We start from the raw sequence: 21,318 nt of genomic DNA, 5'->3' as shown, positions 1-21,318 counted from the left end.
ATGAACATAGTCATTTTTAAATGAATAAATATGTACCAATATCATTATAAAATAGTGTTATAATTAATGCTTTTAAAACCATTATTAGGTTTTTATGCACTCTTCAAAACTCAGATTTCCTGTGATTAATTCCAAATGTTGCTTGGTATCCATGTGTGTACCTTTCCATCATTTTCTTTAACAGACACTGATGTAAAGTCTATTTCTGTGACTTTTACGCCCACAAGCCCTCAAACTACTTAAAGAATAGGATGCATCTTATTCACAATGTTGCCTAGTTTCTGTACAAGTATGCAAAAACATTATTAAATTAATACTATTAAAGATTAAATATATTCCTGCCTAAAATGAAAGAAAATTAACAAATTGGAAGAAGATCACTACGCTTAACTGGAAAGATGTACGATGCCTGGTACATACTTATACCTTAGTTGAATCTAAAAAAAAATGGTGCATTGACAATTGTATGATTTTGTTTCACGTCTTTCCCTCTGCTATTATGAAATGCTTCAATTATTTACTTTAAGAACATATATTCATTTTTATTTTATTGATTTCAAATGGAGAGAGATAGCAAGCTCTGCTCATTTTCTCCTCAAATGCCTGCACCAGCCAGGAGTGGGCCAGCACAAAGCCAAGAGCCGGGATCTCAATTTGGCTCTCCCATGTGGATGTTAGCAAAAAAAACCACCACAGACATTCCCATCTTCTAAGGTGCACATTTATAAGAAACTAGAATCTGAAGCACAGCAGTAAATGAACTGGTACCTGTATGAGATCCTGGCACTTGGAGGTGAAGGATTAGTCAAGTGAGTCTTCATGTTGGGCTCTGTACTCTGTTTTTAAAACCATACGTTTAAGGTGTGGTTCCTAGATATATAATCAACAGGAAATGTTCTCATATATTCTGCATACACAAACTCTCACATCAGTGCTTTGGACAAAATGTGAACATATTCAAAATTGTAAATAAAGAAAAGATCCCTTAACCTCATGGATATTAGGTTATTTCACTCTAATTCGAAATGTGTCATGCAAAAGACTTTGCACTAGTAATTTGTATCTTAAAAGGCCAATTACTTTATATTGGCAGATTTTAAAAAGTTACCCTGATTTTAATCCAAGGCTTATAATATGTATAAGAGTATATGATTATCTGGGCCCGACGCAATAGTGTAGTGGTTAAAGTCCCGGCCTTGCATGCCCAGGATCCATATGGGTGCCAGTTCTATTCCTGGTGACCCTGCTTGCCATCCAGCTCCCTGCTTGTGGTCTGGGAAAGCAGTTGAGGATGGTCCAAAAGCTTTGGGACTGTGCACCCGCATGGGAGACCCCGGAAGAGCTCCTGGCTCCTGGCTTCAGATTGGCTCAGCTCCAGCCATTGCAGCCACTTTGGGAGTGAATCATTGGATGGAAGCTCTTCCTCTCTGTCTCTCCTCCTCTCTGTATATCTGCCTTTCCAATAAAAATAAATAAATCTTAAAAAAAGAGTATATGATTATCTGAGTATATTTTTGATGCAAATTATTCAACTCTTTGTTTTCCAGTTTGTCTTTCTTCTAGACAACAGGAAATGCTTGAAATAGTTATTATTTTAAGCTTTGTTATCATGTTTGAAATATAGCAAAAATAAACCTGATATTTTTAAAGTCAGCCTTGATAGCCTCCTTGTTTTTAGTATTGTGGACAATGAAAGTTATTATCACAGAATTCTATCTCTGAAAATATTTTCTCCTCATTCCCTTCTAGCAGATAGTTGTCAAATTCAGCTGCCCAATTTTAATAAGCTCTCTTTCCTCATTTCCTCAAATGTCCTGAATCCCAATACAGAATCACTCTACTCCTCAAATTGAGATACATATTGTTGGTAAGGTTTCATCAGCCTTTTTATTAATTTTTTAAATTTTTAGTAATGTAAAGAGAACTGATTTCACATACTAATCAGACACAATTCTAATAAGATAACCAGACTTTCTCCCTCCCTATCACCCTGCATCAATCATGCTCCTTTAATTTTTACAAAAACATGATTTTAGTCAATGCTATAATCACAGGCTTAATGTACCACTAACCATAATATCCAAGAAGTATAACCCTTATAATTAACAGATAATATACATGGATTATTAAATAATAAAAATTACTGCTCTGGGCTTCTTTCTCTAAATTAGTTCCTTTTTTGTAGTGTTTCACATGCTCTCTCTTTCTCTCTCTCTCTCCCTCTTTCTCTGTTTCGCTCTCTGTCTATACCCCACAAATGGTTGTTAGCAACGATGCCTCTGATTCCTTTATTTAGTAGAAAAATCATTCTCATTACCCCAATAATCTTCTTGTTTACACCCAAATGCTCTTAACTTTCAGGACCCAATGTTTTACCAGAATTACTTTAAAAAGGATATCACCTAGACAATGCTTAACTTCTTTGATCCTTACAACTCCCAATTCCAAAATCAATTAGAAAAATTTACCCAATTTTGCAAACTTTAACCCTCTCCTTTTGTTGCAGACTCAGCATATCTTTCCTTAATTTTTTTTTATAAAAGAAACAAAAGTACAGAAACAAATCTATTCCTTTTGTGAGATATAATGAAAAGTAACCCAATGCCCAGATCTAGCAGTAAGCCCTGCATTATCTAAGCTCATGCTGCTAATTTGGTTCGAGTTCTCCTAGAAGCAATGAGCATATGTCCCAATTCTGGCAAAAGACAAATGTGTTGATTCAAAAACCATTTTATTTACTCACTATAAAATGTTCCCTCATCACTGGATATTGATACTTTCTGATTTTATCTCAGGGTTTTAAACCTGCCAGCAGGTCCTGAGATCACCGAGGGTGAGGTGACGGTGTTCTTCAGATGAGGAACCACTGTAGACAAGCTGGTGAGGAATGTCTGTTTATTCAACACAAATTCCAGGGTTTTAAAGTTTAAGGAAGGGGAGGGCAGGAGGGAATCTTCCAGCAGTGCCCTCACCCACCAAAGACACTGTAATTGGCTAGAAGGCATGTCTATTTCTCTTGACCATCTAGTCATGTCAGAGATCACACCCCACATGTAGGGCTGGAAGCTGTGCCTCAGGTCATGGGGAGATAAGCTCTAAGGCATGCCTGCTATGAAGCAGGCAAAAACCCAGGAGTGACTGCCCATAATGTTTAGCACACAACTACTTTAATTATCTTGGAACCAAAGGAAAAGTCAGTTCTTGGAAGTACAGTCAATGAAGGGAAGATACTAAGAGATTAAATAGTCAGAGATCTGACACCAAGTGATATGATTTATCTTGCCCATAAGCATTTTAATAAGTTGTGTTATATCACATATGACCACCTTACATCTTATTTATTACATCCTTCTCTCCTTTATCAGTCATGATTTTAATTATACTGACCTGGAATATTTTTAATATGTTCTAATATCTTATTCATTGTATGTATTTATTGATAAAAAATAAATGCAACTTAATCTGCACCTAAAGCACATTTTTGGTATACACAAGCTTTCGGGGTTGTTACTGAGTTTTAAAATTTTGATGTTTTAATTCCCTGAAACAGGATGAATTGTATCTCTCACAAAATGTTTAACCTTGAATACCATTCAATTTTAATGACATAATTTCAATACTGATGCCAAAAAGCTTACACATTATCTTACATATGAAAGATGAATATTCATACATGAAAGTGTTATGTTTTAGGGAATGTAAAAGGAAATCCCCATAATTGAAAACTTCAAATTAGTCAATAGAACATCTTGGCACAAGTGAAATACATATCATTTCATGTTCCCAATGTTTCCCTTTTGCAAGTAACCCATTTTTAAAGATACAATGACAAATAATGAAATTACACATCAAAGAAAAAGGAATGCAAAGATTTTTCATATTACTGCTGACTAATTTCACTAATCTACTATGTGGCATGACCATGACTGAAGGAACATAACCTATAAATGCTGATGCTGTAGAAATATTCATTTTGGTAATTTTAGTCTCAATCCATAATTATTAAATTAATGCTTGGTTTAGAAGAGTATTCAGTAACAATACCTACACTTTAAAAATATTATTTTCACTCTGCAGGAATGAAAATAACTGACTAAAATCTCTTCATGCACATTTCCCTTTTAGCCATATGAGGATTTGTTTGATGAGAGGGTAGCCTTTTTAAAATTATTATTGTTCTTGATGGTAGTCGAGTTATTGTTAACTCTCTTGATGTTTAAATGCCACCTGTTATCTATTCCCAATTAGAAGCAGTGCCTGATTGAATTGCTCTCTGCAGAACCATTCAGACAACTTCATTAGTGCTTTAGTTTGTGATTGTAAAGTGAACCACTAGGCAGAATGTCTTGACAGCTTAGAGAGACCTCATTGGGCACATAGGATAGAGGACTCAAAATTGGGCACAGTTGCAAAGCTTTCATTGCATGAATTATACATAAGGGGTGACAAGCCATTCTTGTTCAAGCAGGTTAGCCAATCAGCATATGTGCAGGGGAAAAAAATGATTTCAGTGTGACAGAAATCACAGTAATTCAGGAAAGCCTTTTTTGTGCTGTGCCACCTCAACCCATGACACTGTAAGTCTTTGAGTGTACTATCACTTTAATTGTTTTTAGGCAGACTTGGAATAAATAGGCGCCAGTGTAAAGAAGAAAGAAATCTATGAGGCTCGTCTTACAAATTGTTGCACAGATCTAAGTGTTCTACTTGATGAAAATACAGTTTCTAAAAACTTGCCCTGTTCTTCCTAGGAAGACACACTTATGCATGGCAGTAATAGTGTCTTTTCTGTAGCCTGTTTATTTTATTTTAATATAGGCTTTTGCTTTCTATCGATAATTCTGCTTTAGTAGTCATCTAAGAATTTCAAGTGTTGAGGAGAGAATAAAACAATAACATTCGCATATGATTAAGATGGCTTATAATGTTTTTTTTAAAGATTTATTTATTTTATTACAGCCAGATATACACAGAGGAGGAGAGACAGAGAGGAAGATCTTCCGTCCGATGATTCACTCCCCAAGTGAGCCGCAATGGGCCGATGCGCGCAGATCCGAAGCCGGGAACCTGGAACCTCTTCCAGGTCTCCCACGCGGGTGCAGTGTCCCAAAGCTTTGGGCCGTCCTCGACTGCTTTCCCAGGCCACAAGCAGGGAGCTGGATGGGAAGAGGAGCTGCCGGGATTAGAACCAGCGCCCATATGGGATCCCGGGGCTTTCAAGGCGAGGACTTTAGCCGCTAGGCCACGCCGCCGGGTCCAAAATGGCTTATAATGTTTTAAGTGACAACTAAAGGGAAAATTATTGGCAAAAACCATAATTAACTCCACCATTACAAGTTCCATTTGGATCTTTTAAATGTAAAATGTAGTAGGATCAATAAGTTAGTAAGCTATCTTGTGTAAGCTGTAAAGAAAAAGACTTTAAAAAAGAGAGAACTTTTTTTTTTTCCGAGCCGCTATTCATTGTTTACTGAAGGATGGGAGAAGTGCTTGCTTTTCTTTCTAGTCTTTTAACAGTAGCTTTTATGTCAAATCCTATCACCTCTGGGTTAAGAAGTAAATTGCAAGAGACTGTACGAAAATTGAGATAAACATTTAAAAACCACAGCCACGTTCTTGCCAATGGGGCAACAGAGATCATTCAGGGGAAGACTGCTTCAGGGTCACTATTAAACAAATATGCAATGTTCTGACTTAACAGACAGAAGAAGCAGAGCAGGGCAACAGCGAATGCTGTGCATCCATCAGGACTGACAGTTTAGTTAGTTTAGTTTACAAAGGACCACCTCCTCTTTAAAGTAATTTCCATTCAGTTTATGGTAGATTATTATACAAGGAGGTCAGGCACAGCAAATCAATTCTGATATGATTGCATCTGAGTCATTGCCATTTTTCTCCAGGAAATCCTTCCAGAATCAGCTATTCATTTCATGGGAACAATGATTTTCCTACTATTACTCTCTTACTCTATTCAGTCTTCTGTTCTACATAATCCCTCCTTTAAAGAAAATCGTGTGGATCCCAGAAAATCTCCCCAACAGGTGACTAAAACCACAACAAAGTTATCCTTCCCATCATGTAAAACAAAATTACATTTCAACAAATACAATTAACATGAGTTCATAATAAAACTATATTTTATCCCTTTAGATAAAAAAAATGTAAGCTATGTTTTGTTACTATTTGGTGAGGGTATTTTATCTCAAAAATGATTTCAAAAAGTAAAACTATATGTTGTTCACCAGTTCTTCCCATTTCAAGCAAGATTGCACTTCACTGGTTAATTCTTGCTGAGATGTCATTTTTCCATGAAAGAAGAATCATTCAGAGCCTTCAGGTTAAGGCAGTCTGGCAGTGAAGAATATCAGTAAAATATCTTTGCCTCCTATCTTCCAATTGTCATCTTGTTCCCTTGCTAATACATTGCATTCTAGAACATGAAAACGAAATGTCAGTCACTAATACCTACTCTTTTTTTATTACGCCAAACACTTGAATCTTGTTCAACGAATTAAAGAGTTGAATACAACTTTCAGAAACACACTTAACTTTCAAAGATATGCAAATCTGTATTATTCCTGATATTTAGACAAAGCTGCTTTAGACCTCAAGATGCTCTCTTACTGTGGTTGTATGTATTGCTATTTGGCAGGTATATTTCAAAACACTATTATCTCCAGTATCTGTAAATTATGGATACATATGCATTTTTTCTTCCTATGTGTTTCATGAACATAAACATAAATACTTAATTATGTCTATAAATTTAGACTTTATGCTCCATTCTGTTTTAACCTTCATATGCCAAACTCCTGCCCATCCCTCTCTGTGAAACCCTCCAAGGAACTACATGGCTCTTAGGCAAGTACCAGCATTGCTTTGTTCATTTATTAATATAGTAACATATAAGAAAATTAGGGAACAATTAAAAGAAAAGAATGAACCAAGAAAACTTCCAAGATAAAAATCTAATCTTGTCCTTGGATCCCCCATTACAATTTCAAAAAACAAAACAAAAAAAGATACCTAAATTAAGAGGAAATTTGTTAAGTCATATTGAAGTGTATAACTATATAGTTTAAGTATATGTATATCATCCACAATTGAACTGACATTAAAACACAACCTCATTAAGAATAATCAGCATATATATCAATACTCTGATAAGGACCAAGGAAAACATTACGCACATTCAAAGGCAAAAACCCACAATGGATCAGCATTAATGTAAAATTTAAATAATAATAGACTAATAAGTGAACAAAAATACAATGCAAGTCAAATTTGTTTCTATGTTTATTGAAATATTTTAAAGGGTCTTTAATTTTGCAAGGAATTGTAGTATTTCAGTTTTAGTTACTTTTTAAAAACAATTTATCAGACACTAACAATGGCCTTGTTACAAAAAGGTAGTGCACAAACAGGTGTCTTACTGTTTTCCGTTATTAAAATAAAATTGTGCTTTTGCTTGTGTACTTTCTTGGATAGTCTCTAATATTTATCTCATACTGTACTTTAGTATCTCAACTGAAAGAAATCATCATCTTTGCTTTTTTTAGAAAAGTGACTATATTTCCTAACAGAACAGCATGTAATTTAAATGCCAAGAACATAAACACAGTTATTTTTTTTTACGATTTAGCTTATGCAAAACTAGCCTCTTTCCACATGAACAAAGAATCATTTTTAGTAATGTAGGAAAACTGACTTTCTATTAAGCCTAAAGCATATACAAATCAGCTCTAATTAGTCCAGCCTTCTAAATATGATCTGCAATTATGAGATAAATCTACCCAGAGAGATTTATTAAACCATATCATTTTTGAACCGAAACTTCAATGAGTTTGCCTTTAGCAGCACCCTACAGTGGCTGGCAAGGTTTTTATAATCCATCTGGATCCTCAGGTGTACTTTCATATAATTCTGTGAGAAAATTACTTTGTGTTATTGTTGCTATTGGAACTAGATTTTGTCAGTTCTCCCCCCTTAAATCTTCTGTTCTGTTTCTGCTTTCCCAATTTCCTAACCTCCAAGTCAGTAACAACTGAAAATGCACAGTCCAGACTCCACATTTGTGTAACAGAGAAATGAGTTTGCTGCTTCTGATATCCAGCTAATGTAGTCACAAAAACTAAGGTTTTCTATGCAGCGCAAAACAATCATATAGAGGCAGACAGACATAACAAATACGTGGTATTGAGTGTACCCACTTTCCAGCATTTGTGATTATACTGGTCCCAGGTTGCCTGATTTGTGAAAAACACATGAAGTAACATGCCTTGCATAAAAAACAGTCTTGAGAAAAGTAGCCACATACATGAGGCAGAAACTGTATTTATTAGTTCATCTTGTCCATAAATCTCAGCCTTCTTAATTATTGCCAAATTCTCAGTTCGTATTTTCTTTGTATGGACACGGAATAAATTTTCTGACATTTTCAACAATGCTACCAAGGAACAGAATCATTTCTTGTTGCCATTTTTTTCTTATTAATAGTCATTAAGTTGTACCCAGCTAAATATTACAAAAGGCTTTTTCACTTTACCAGATAAAAATGGTTTTCCTGATTCATTTTGACCAGATACGCCCTTTTAGAATTTTGACTTCCATGATACGAATTCTTTGTTTCATGGATGTAACAATTTATTTCTGTTTGATAGAACAGCTGACGGAGAGAAAGAAACACAAAGAGAGTTCGATTCACTCTTCAAATACCTGCAACATCTTGATCTGCATCTTGCCAAAGCCAGGATCTCAATCAGGGTTCCCACGCAGGTGGCAGGGATCCAAGTGCTTGTGTCAACTCTCATTGCCTTCTAGGGTAAATAAGCTGGATCACAAGTAGAGAAATTCAGCTCACACTTGCACTCCAAAATTGGATCCGAATATCACAAGCAGCAGTTAACCCAGTGTAAGATGAGGCTGACCCTGCGGTCATTATTTCTTTTCTGAGAAATATCTATCTGAAGACTAACAAAAGTAATGATCAAAGAAAATTCATATGATGCCTATGCAGATTGAGAACTGTGACTTTGTGAATGGTATAAACCTCAAAACTGGCCAAATCTAAGTAAGTAAATCATTTAATTCATAACATATTTGGCAACAAAAATACTAACCAATAATTTGCTGACATCCCATTTTAAAAGGATCAGTTTCCTGATGTTAGTAATGGCTCACACAACTATGGTTATTACATCTACAAGCATTCTGTTAGATCCACTAACAAGATATGTACATCTCTCTTCACTATATTCTGAGCTACATTTGGCATATGATTTTTGGCAAGTAATGTAATCTTTTCTCTCTGTCATTATCTAGCCAAATGAAAAATCTTATTCTTATGCTTTGTTTTCAGTACACTTAGATCACTGTGTATGTGGCCATCCTCAGTAATTTAGAAGACTACGTGAAAATTCTGTTCACATTCCATCTTCCCCTGCCAAAGTTACATTAGTTTAAAAATTGGAACATATAATAGATGCTACAGATGCTGAGGATTTTGATGTCTGCTGTTAGTGGTATGTATTGATTGGTTCTCTTGGACTGCTACATCAGCACTTTAAGTTTGATAGCAAACAAAAACTTTAGAGAAAACTACTTAAGGAACATTCTCTCCATAAACCACTAGTTAGGAAAAATGATCACCTTGATAATCTAAATTACTTTGTGATTTTCCACAATTCTTTGTAAAATGAATTAGGGATTGTGTGTTCTATTAATTTAAATACTTACTGAATAGTATTTATCAGTGTTAATTGTGTTAATCAGTGAAGAATACTTAAAACAAAAGTCACAATAACAAATTATATTAAAAACAAAAATTCTATGAAGATAAACACCCAGTTTGTTCTGTTCACTGTCATATCCTAGTCCATGTAGAAATACTTGCTAAGGGGTTCAACCCAGTGATGTATAAGACTAATCCTCTGCCTGCAAGTGCCAGCATCCTATATGGGCACCCATTCATGTCCTGGCTGTTCTACTTCAATCCAGCCCCTTGCTTATAACCAGAGAAAGCAGCACAGATGGCTGAAGTCCTAAGGCCCCTGCACCTACCTAGGAAACCCAGAAGAAGCTGCTGTATCCTAGCTTTGCTACGGATTGGCTCAGCTATAGCCTTGGTGGCCAATCTAGAAATGAACCAGCGAATGGGAGATCTCTCCTTCTCGGTCTATCCTTCTTTCTGTAAATCTGCCTTTCAAATAATAACAAATAAATCTAAAAAAAAAAAAAACACTTGTTTAACATGGATGCCACGTGTTTTATGTTTATCTGCCTGATTCCATCAGAAAATCAGTCTCAACTGTGTCTTCTACAGTATCCCAAAATACACTATGCCAGAATATTCACCCTATCCCACAGTTTACTATCCTCCTAGTTAAGAAAGAGCCAGAAAATGAAACAGCCTGAATTGATCAACAGTGTGTAGCTTCCAAACCCCACCTTGTCTCATTATTGCAATTACTATATTTGTTGGAATATAAGCACACATATAACATTACAGAATGATACAAGGCTCAATGCATCAACAGTTTATACTGTAAGATGCTATGTGAGTAAAGACAGTGATTTTTCCTAGAAAATTGGTGAAAATACATCACAAGCTATTGAATTCTGTCTGGGAGTTGTGGGAAGGACAAGAGCTGCTCACTGTGCAAAGCCCAAGCCCAAGTGAGGTGTGCAAGGAGGTGATGTTTGAAAGATGTGAAACAAGCAGATCAATTCCTCTCCCACAGCATACTATGGTACTTCCACTGTACTTTCTAGTCTGTGGGAAGTAAGTGTGGGATTTTGATAAGAAAATAAAGTTGAATGAATTCTTTTTCTTTTAAAGAACATGAATAGGATGTAAAAGTGGGGAGACCAATTTTACTACTATTACTGCAGTACGAAAAAGAAGAGATAAGGGGCTGAATTCGAAAAGTGTCAAGATGAATGCAAAGCAGGTTCAAGTGCATATTCGTGTGTGCTAGACTTGGCAATCTGTGGCAGTCTAGTAAAAGCAGTAGGTAAATAACAATTATTGGAACGTCACTGACTTTCCAGTTTAAGCAGTTTAGTAGACCACAATTCTCATTGTGAAGGAAAATTCAGAGTACGTTGAGAGAGGAAATTATAGTCTTGAGCATGTGGAGTACAAAAAAATAGGTCTAGTGGGAACTATGGACCATTCTTACTTTCTTCACCATACATTCCATCACCTGCTTATCAGATGCTGTACACTAAAACCGATGTGTCACTGCTTACTTTGCAGCTACCACCTGATGATTTCAACTATTATCTCAACCAGTGAGGACTGAAATGCATATACAAACTGCTGCCATTTGCCTTGTAATGTTCCTTTTGGAAACAAAATACCCAGGATAAAAATGTTAACAAATAAAAGGTAAACCAAGTTAATCAGTGTAATTGTTTTTGTACTGATCATCTTCCTAAACACTTGAAATTGGTACAGATAAATGAATATTTCTAAGAGTGGGCTACAAGGAAATGAGGGCAATTGAAACTGACTAAATCATAACCAAAGAAAAAACTAGGTCCATTTGTCATTGTACCAGCTTGAGAAATATACCCCTAAAATTATGTCTATCCAAAATTACAGAACCACACTTATTTGGAAACAGGATCCATACAGATGTAACTAGATTAATTTAGAAGATGTCTTATTGGATTTAAGCTATTCACAATCCTATAACTGATTGTCCTCATTAAGAGTCTTAGGAAGATTTACGAGGGAAACACAAGGTGATAGTGTAGGCAACAATTTAATGATGCAGCCATAGGCAATGTGTAACAGGGATTCGTGGGAATCACTGAAAGCCATGAGGAGGCCAGGACGGGTGCCCCCCGAGTTCCCTCAGAGAGAGCATGGCCCTCCTAGCATCTTAATTGCAGACTTCAAGTTTCTAAGTTTCTGTAGTTTTAAGCATTCAGTTTGTGAACATCTGTTTCACTTACCTTAGGAAACTATCATGATTCCATTTTTAAAGATTTACTTATTTTTATTGCAAAGTCAGATATATAGAGAGTAGAGACAGAGTGGAAGATCTTCCGTCCAATGAATCACCCTTCCCCCCGCCCAAGTGACCACAATGCCCAGAGCTGTGCTGATCCTAAGCCATGAGCCATGAGCTCTTCTGGGTCTCCCACGCAGGTACAGGGTCCCAAGGCTTTGGGCCATCCTTGACTGCTTTCTCAGGCCACAAGCAGGGAGTTGGATGGGAAGCAGGGGAGCTGAGATTAGAACCGCATTCAAGGTGAGAACTTTAGCCACTATGCCACTGCACCGGACACATGATTCCATTTTTATATACAATATTTGACCTAAATTCCAAGTCAAATCTTAAACATTAATAATAAAGTCAAATATAAAGTATAAATGTTGAACCAAAAGCCATTAAATATTAGACATAATTATATAGTCGGATAGTTTATAAATCATATTACTAGGAATTCTATCGTGCTCTAAACAAAAATGCATTGACTCTCAACAGTGCATACAGTGTCCATTCTACTTTCCAGTTACAAGAACAAAATAATAAAATAACTGCATTACAGGTAAAAGAAAGAGAGAGAGGAGCATCTTTAGTAACACAATGTAAGATTGATTTCACTATCCAAGAGGGCATATCCATCTTTATTTGAGAGGCTATATGTTTCTTTGTAATGTATTTTACAATAAATCCATTTAGTATAAGAACATGCAATCCATACACCACACCGAGTTCCTTTAAGTTTACAGGCCAACATAAAAATTGTTGTTCATGAGTGTGATGCTGAGTCACAAAGATTTAATTCAGTATTCTCTGTTTCATAAGCAAAAACTGTCTAGTATATTTATAAAATGGATGTAAGTGAGCTGAAAGAGATGCCTGACAGGTTTAGTCATGCCTAGTGTCAGCAGGGGATGATTGGCAGTATAGTAGAGCAGGTTCGACTAAGCAAGGGGGCAGGGGGCAGGATGGCTGTTGACTTGGAGGGGGAAATGCAGACTGATGGAAAAGGGAAAGTTGCCAAAAACTAACAGATCGAAAGTAATTCTGCCAGAAGAAAATGAGGGTAGAATAGAGAAAGATAAAAGTCTCTGGCTCAATTATAGGAGTAGCAGAAGAGAGACTGAGTAACAAGATTGAAGGAAAAAGGATTTATTCATTTCTTACTTCATTAGTTACTACTTACGGAGTCTTTGTATTAGCCACTGTGCTAGGCTTTTTACCTCTTTATCCTCTCCAGCCTTCACACTACTCAGCAAAGTAAACCACAGGCTCATATTATGAGTGTTAGGAAACTTGTTCAAAACTAGTAAATGGCAGGAAGGGTAGTGCAGTAGGTCTAGATCTACTCTTGGGTGAGTATTTTCTGCAACAACCAAAATGCATCTTGGAATGCACACTTTTTTACTGGAGTTCTGGAGATGGAACCCTGGCTCCACCTCATATCTAGTATACTGTAAATGCAAATCTTGTGAAAAAGCAGGTGGTCACTCAAGTAATTCGGTCACTGCCAAATGCTTTGAAAATTCAAACTAAGACCCAGGTTCCTGGGAATGTGCTAAGCATCAACTATGCTTTCTGAGCTGTAGAAGCCACATCTCTGGACACAAATTGAAAATAATGCAAGTATCAGTCATCCTAGAAAAGCACATGTCATCAAGGGCCCTGTTCCAGGAAATGTAGGAATTACTGCAACGAGAATTTACTACAAAGTTTAGAAAACATTCTATTTTAAATGGTTTAAATTCAGACTAGTACAAATTGCTGAAATTTCCTTCAGAATTTTTATTCTAACATGATGGCAAATAAATAATGTATTAGTAAAAACCTGAGTGAAGTTACATTAAAATATCTATTACCTTTAAGTGTACAAGTTTAAAATCACATCAACTTAAAGAACAAAGTTGATGTTTTGCATAAAATAAAAATAAATGCTCAAGCCAGGAGTCTGATCTAGCAGTAAAGACAAAGGCAAAAACAAGACCATCTCATATAAGCATTACTGGGTTCCTTAACTACCTCTGGTTCTTGACTCCAACTTTGCAAAATGCACACTTTGATATGCAGTGCTAATGGCTCAAAGTAATTGGGCTACTGCCTTAATGTGGCCCATATTGAGTTCTGAGTTCCAGGTTTCAGCTTTGGCCCAGTCCTAGCTGTCATGGTATTTGGTGAGTGAACTGACGGGAGCATTTTGAGCTTTTTTTTCCCCTATCTGTGTGCCTTCCTGTCTTTCAAATAAATATTTTTGTTTAAAATTGATAAAGGGGGAGTTGGCACAGTAACCTAGTGGCTGAAGTCCTCACCTTGCATGCACCAGGATCCCATATGGGCATGAGTTCTAATCCCGGTTGCTCCACTTACCATCCAGCTCCTTGAGTGTGGTCTGGGAAAGCAGGAGAGGATGGCCAAAGCCTTGGGACCCTGCACCCGCGTGGGAGACCTGGAAGAATGTCCTGGCTCCTGGCTTCAGATCAGCTCAACTCTTGCCTTTGTGGCTACTTGGGGAGTGAATCAGAGGACAGATATATCTTCCTCTCTGTGTATCTGATTTTCCAATGAAAAAAAAATAAATCATAAAAAAAAAGAAGAGGGGTTACAGAAGGCAGGACTATGACATTGCCTGGCATTCGAGAACCATACTCGGGGCTAGAATGTGTGAGGCATGCGTGGACCAATCCCCTGGAAACTCTGACCCCACTGAACGGTTTAGAAGGGCCAGTGGAGTCTATGCAGGAGGCATGACAGTCTATGGGGCGTGCTGGGCTGACCCAGAGCAACCTCTGGCATACTTAACACTGGCTGACAACAGGCCTGGTTGGGGAGCTTGGGGGAGGCCTTGGCTGGGTGGAGCTTACCACTAAGGGGCGCACGAACTGGAAGGGAGCTGAGTTCTGGTTGGGTCACAGTTGCAATCCCTTGGCACAAATATCGATTCAGACTTGACGCACCATGCCGGATTAGACCGCAGCACAGTTTGGTGCTCCGGAGGACCAGGATAGATGTGGGACGGGTTCTGCTAGGCCTCAACCCCAACTGAGCCATATATGAGATATACGTGGGTATGGACGAGCCGTGGCTGGGCTGAAACTCTCAACAGCAGGAACCAGAATGGATTGAAGAGCGGTGCTGGCCGAAGGACCTACTGGTATGTGTGAAGCCCTACACCAGGAAGGGGTCGGATGGAGGAATCTGAACAGTTCCTCTGACAGGACACTGACCCTACAAATAAACGCAGGAAGCATGGAGGTAAACAACCCAGAAGAGGCTTTGGAATGTGACCCACTGGCATACACTTGGCTCGGGTTGGGGCAGACCAGGCTGAGTCAGTTCACGTCATCCACTGGCAAGCCCAAGTGCTGAAACTGTGTGGGGGCCTGGCCAGGTTTGGTTGCGATAAAAACAGTACAAAACACAAAATGCCAAGGCGAAATGGCCTGTGCCAATAGGGAATGCAACACCCGACCAGCACACCTCCCACTGGTTTAGGTGAGGGATGAGAGTGTGATGGGCAGAGCCGGGGAGAGCTGTGATACTCATTGGTTCCAATGGAGGTCGGGGCTCAGAATAGAACCCAGTGGTTACAACCACCAGCTGATCGGAGTGATGGACTGTGGCGGGCACTGTGCCTACTAGTAGTGTATTTAGGAGCCTGGACTGGGAATGCTTCAAAGTTTCTTAGGGGATTCCCCAGAACAAAATGGAGGAATCAAAGCATTAACCAAGAAAAGATGGAAAATGGAGTAGATCAATCAACTACCTCAGCTATATGCTTCCAGCGGAAAACTGGACAAGGGGAAACTCTAAGATGGACTATGTCAATCGGTGGACTCTGCACCAGCCTCATCATACCTGGACTGTTGCTGATGATATGTTGGAGCTTCTAATTGATTGAGGTGACGCTCTGCTGGCTCTGCCTTCAAACCTGAGAGGGCCTCCCTAAGAGGCCGTTGAACTTGAACTGGACAAGTGGGATGCTGGACTCTGTATGGTGTGAGCTTTTAATTAGGGAATCTCAACGGAACTTGAGCTGTGGTTATGCATCAAGGTGAAGGAATTCACCATGGGGGAAGGGTTTGGGGTGAAGGGGGGAGAATCCCAGTACCTATGAAATTGTGTCATGTAATACAATGTAATTAATGAATAAATGAATATTAAAAAATAAATAAAATAAATAAAAAAGAAGAAAGGACTCAAGGGGAAAATTATGAGACAATCTATATTTGCTTGGAGAATTAATTATTTCATAAGTCCTTACTTTTCAGAGAATCACATGACTCAAAGTTTTTGGTTTTAGTGTTGATATTGAATGACATACTCATGGAATAACTACAGTCTCACCAAACTTTGCCTAAGAGAACAGGGTTAGAAAGTTCTACACATAATAATCTGAGTTTATCCTATATTGTTGGGCTTACTTGGCATGAAGGACGGTCATTACTTGAGGGAGGGACACACTCTCAAATTAGTGGCCCTCCTTGACAGAATGACCTTATTTAATGCCCCCTGTGCCATTCACTCCTCCATTCTTGATCAGCCAGTTACATTTATCATTCTAATTAGGCAGCATCTTGCCAGTTCAATCAGCCTCAATTACTTTAGCCCTCATTAGTGACTGACATTCAGTAACAAGTGCATCTTTGAAGGATCAAGGTCAGATACGGAAGTTCAGTAAGAGCAAATGCTTTCATATCTTTATATACAAAGCTTTTATCTTAGCAAACATACCTGAGATATTCAAGTAGTTTATTCCATAGTCGTGCATATCACTCCGGTCAAACATATTTTATTTATGTTTCACCATGATATAAATACTTTCAGAAATTTTTGTCTGAATTTCTGGATAGACAATTTAAAATAATGTTTTGGTTCACCCAAATACTGTTTACCTCTCTTTCTGGTATTGGCAAAATAAAACAGAAAAGAAGAAAAACTCTTGTCAGATTTGGCCCTCCCTGAGAAGTATTTTTTCTGTCTCAATTTATTCCAGCATAGAAGAATGAAGAATACATGTAACATTTTAAAAGCACTATATTTGGTTATGTTTATATGCTGCCAATATCTAGATGAATGTTTCTGAAACACCCATTAACTGAAAATAGCAAACTGTGGACGACATACACAGCTACATAAAACATGCATATGTTAGGCATTTGGCCTCACAGTTAAGTCATGTATTGGGATGCCTGGATCACACATTAGAATACCTTGGTTCAAATATAAGCTCTTCTACCAATTCTAGATTCCTCTGGGAAACGGGATACACACTTGATTGGGCATCAAATGTTGGTTCAAGGGCTTAAGCCCCTAACAACCACCTGAGAGAACTGAATTTTGTTCCTGACTCCATGCTTCAGCCTGCCCCAATCCTGACTTGCAGACAATTCAAAAGTAAATAAGCAGATGTAAGCCTTCTCCAAACCTCTGTCTCCTTTCTCTTAAATAAGCTAAAAATTAGTAGAATAAAACATGGACAACCGCCTCACACAGGCATTGAGGGGCTATGTGGGATGACACATTTTGTATCAAGTGCCTGGTTCAAGTTCTGGCTCCACCTTTGATTCCACCTCCCTGTACATGTGTACCATACTTAGGGCACTGTGGCTTGCACGGGAGACCCAGATTAAGTTGAGTTCCTGACTTTATCCTTCCAAAACTGTGTTTTCATTTTTTTTGGGGGGGCAGGGGAGGAGTGCTGAAGAGGTGGTTGGTGCAGGGGGTATTTGAAAAATTATCATCAGATAATAGATTCTCTCCTGTTTTTGTTTCTTTCTCTCTTACTCCTTGGCCATTTAACTAAAATTAAAAATAAAAATTTAAAAATATGGATCATAGGGCCAACCTCTAAAAAAAGAATGAAGGATATTAAAAGAGTAAGATTATTATAATTACATTTCATTTCCTTTGTTTTTATATTATTAGATAAAGGGTTTTTAGTGCTTTCTGTTTTATTTTAAATTGTAATCAGGAATATAATATTCAAGATTAGACTTTTTAGCAGTTTCAACACACTGTAATACACCTATAATTTTTCTCCTAGAAGAGAAAAATCATTATAATGTAGCATAATTCCACTTTAGATTCTGTAATCCTTAGTGCTTGCCAGGCACCAATGATTTGAGTGTGTACCAAACAAAACATTGGGCTTCTAAGAAAAGACAGACATATAAACCAAACCTTACAAATACAATGTGATTCATAAATAATACAGCATGAACAGAGTACTGATAAGAATATATCCAATTCTGGCTAACGTGGACACAACTGGTATCACCAACAAAATGAGATTTTTTTTCAGAAATGTTCAGACATTAAGAGTTGTTAATATGGAACAAGAGAATGACCAAGAATTGTGAGGAATAGCATTCACAACTGGGGAATGCAATGATGAAGAAGAGGGTGGAATGTTCAATTAGTTAGAGCAAAGGTAGTTGGGAGAATAAGGACCACAATTTCATTGTGAGCAGCTGACCTCAGTAGTTAGCTACAGAAACCAAGCGCTATGTTCCAGCTAATGCTTCTCCAATTCTGTGCCTCGCCTGCCATCATCTACCAACTAGTCACTTCTAGTTCCCTCTTTCAGTCTGGGTAGTCTATTCAGTCTCAGTTTTGACCCATGGAAAAGCACTGCCTTGCCTTCACTTGCTGTCAGCCAAGGCTTTGATCCCGACATCGGTCCTGTAACTGTCATGTGTACAGGAGAAGCACAAGGGAAACTTCAAATATAGAAATTTGTGAAAATTATTGGTTTTTCTGTGGAAACAATTTATTATACCACTATTAGCAGAAAGTTACCTTGCAATTTCATATGCCTGTACAAATTTGCAACAGGAAACTAGACTGATTTAAAAGTTATGATCTTATTTTTGAATATCAGATACAAAATGTTTGACACATAAAAATGATTTCATAGCATTCAGTACCATGAATTGAATAATAATAATTCAGTCAAATATTTAATTCATTATACTTGGAAAATTAAACTAGAAAATCTATTGTTTTGTATCCTATATTTTTCAAATAAATAAATAAATTGGCTACTCGATCACCTTATTATTCTGTAGCAAATAAACTGTTCCCACAGTGTTCAATCTTTTTCTTTTTGAACCTAATAATTCATGAACAAAATTCAGGTACCGTCAAAAGATACCAGTTTATATCTACAACCAGACCATATCCATGTGTTTTCCCTATTCTCATTTCCCTAAATCCTGAATCTGTCTAGGTAAGTCTGATTTTGATTGTGTCGACTGGTTTCCATCGTTAGCAGTGCCTATGATGCTCAGTTACATTTATCCTAAATTTTTATGACCAATTCCTCAACCTCCATGCTTCACAAAGTCACAGTAATTTCCTTCATTCTGCTGTAAGTTGATTAACAAATTACCTTCAATTAACCTGTGCTCCTAAGAATACATGGTGTTCACAACCTAGCAAACATCAGATAAACCTAGTAAACAAAAGATAAAAGCCTACAATGTGGTTAGTTGGCAACACTGTGTATTGTCCTGGCTGAAAAAATACACTGGAACAGATCCAGCAGTGTGTATAAATCAATTCTGTTTACACCCTGAAAAGCTGGCAATTCCTGCCAGCTTGAGCAGTTGGCAAATAGAAGGCTATATGTGAAAAATTATGCAACTGTTTGCATTGTTCATAAAAAATTAAACAAATTGAAGAAAAAAAGATGAAGGTAACTTCATGTGTATCTATTCTAAAACTTAGTTGTTAAAGACTATCCATAACAGCTTGTAAAACCATACAGAGAAACTTGGGTCTTCCTCAACAGTTTTGCTTATTTGTTTATTTTTATTCTTAGGGCTTACAGTTTGTTTTCACATATAGAAAATTCTATAATCCTTTCTGCATAATCAAAGATTAAGTGCATAGTAATGAATGGAAAGGATTTGTGAAGCATGCACTAAAATACAGAAGCTTAGGTGCTCAACAGTTAGGATGCTACTAAACATATTACCTCTTGGAAACAGGAGTGCTTGACAACAAAATTTCCTATGATTTTCATGAAACATTTACATATTTGGATAATGTTTTTGCGGTCCAAATATATGTTGACACATAGTTTTCCAATATGAACTTGCAAATAATTAAGTGCTACAGCTAAATTCTATGACAACATGATGCAATTAACTAAGAAGTACTTAGCAAGCACTGCCACAAGTCCATATTATACAATGAGTATCATTGGAGTTCTGTAGGGAGCCTTTAAGATTTGTTATTTAAAAATGTTAAAGACGCTCAAATGTTAATTAAATTATTGTTTTCTTTGGAATAACAAGTGTTTCACTATCAGCATAACTAGAATAATTAATGGATGTATCTGCTCCATAGTCCAGAAATGTAAGAGATGTCCAATCAGAGTTTTAGGGAAAGAAACCACAAGAGCAAAGATAGTGAATATAATCTCCCATACCGAGTCTCACCACTTGGTTATGGCTCCCTGGAGCATTCCACACATAAGGGTTCTGAGAACTCATTAAAGTTAACAGAGACAGTAAGACCTGAGAGTGGCATAGGCAAAAAGCACCACAAGTTTTCTACTCTCATACTTCCAAAGTGATGTATGAAGACATTTGGAAAGAATGTAAACAGGCAGATTTAATTTATAAGATTATTTTGGCATAAAATATACAAATATTTGGAAAATCATGCCATTTTCATAAAACAATTTTGTTTGAATTTTGTGATGACCATTTGAGTGCATAATTTCAAAATAATTGAAAAAGAAAAAGCTTATCCTTTAATTTTGTATTTCACATTTTTAAAACAAGGATTTATGTCTTTCAAAGGTAGAGTTATAGAGAAAGTTAGAGGGACAGACAGAGTTCTTCCATCCACTGGCTTACTCCCCAAATGAACTCAACAGCTAGAATGGATCAAACTGAAGTTAGGAGCTTGGAATTTCAGGTATCCCATATCTTTAGGCCAATTGTAACCACTTACCTATAAGCACTCATAGGAACTTGGATCAGGCAAGGATCAATTGAGTTTTGAATTTACACTCAGATTGGAAGTTTCCATTGTAGGTTCAGATTCTCCTGCTCTACTATAGTAAAAGCCTATCTACATATTTATGAAGCATGTTGGTACTTTACAATCTAAAATGCAATCATTGCATGCTATAGATCAAACATGAACGAATAGAAAGATAAATTTGAATATGATATAATATACATTTGTGTGACATTAAAATTTGCTAATAACATAGACAACGTGAAAAATTTAAAAAGCTGAACAGCTTGAAGAAAGAAGAAAAGCCACTTTCTTATAAAATTACAAAGTAATATCAGAGTTTATATACTGA

This window comes from Ochotona princeps, chromosome 1 (genome assembly GCF_030435755.1).
Source record: "Ochotona princeps isolate mOchPri1 chromosome 1, mOchPri1.hap1, whole genome shotgun sequence".
Taxonomy (NCBI): domain Eukaryota; kingdom Metazoa; phylum Chordata; class Mammalia; order Lagomorpha; family Ochotonidae; genus Ochotona; species Ochotona princeps.
The sequence above is the reverse complement of the archived record's forward strand: the minus strand, read 5'-3'. Positions refer to the sequence as shown.